This window comes from Tupaia chinensis, unplaced genomic scaffold (genome assembly GCF_000334495.1).
Source record: "Tupaia chinensis unplaced genomic scaffold, TupChi_1.0 Scaffold000513_1, whole genome shotgun sequence".
In the NCBI taxonomy this organism is placed as follows: domain Eukaryota; kingdom Metazoa; phylum Chordata; class Mammalia; order Scandentia; family Tupaiidae; genus Tupaia; species Tupaia belangeri.
In genome coordinates this window covers 210,026-210,461 of record NW_006160026.1, presented here as the reverse complement: position 1 = coordinate 210,461, position 436 = coordinate 210,026, and positions in this window count along the sequence as shown.

Below are 436 nucleotides of genomic sequence, written 5' to 3'. Positions count from 1 at the left end.
ACCGCAAGTAAAAAAAAAAAAAAAAAAAAAAAAAAAAAAGTCCCATTCAGCCCTCTGGGCCAAGGTGCAAGAATAGGACTGTTTTAATTGACCCATGAGATGTGAAGATGTCAGTGAACCCTTTGGAAGGGGTGTGGAAAAACTACTGAATTACTGAAATATCGGATCCAAGGTGGAACTTGCTTTTTATTACTACTTACTTAGACATACTTTCCCTCTCTCTGCCTACAAAATTATACTCTTTCAAATATTACTTCCTTTTTTGAAGTCTTTGCTTCAAGGTAGAATTAGATACTTCTCTTCCATACTTGCCTAACCACTTTGTTTACCACACAGTTGTGTATATTACACTCCTACCACTGTCAGTTTATTACATCTCTGTCTCTAACATAAGAATATCAACTCCAAAAAAAAAAAAAAAATATCAACACAGTAA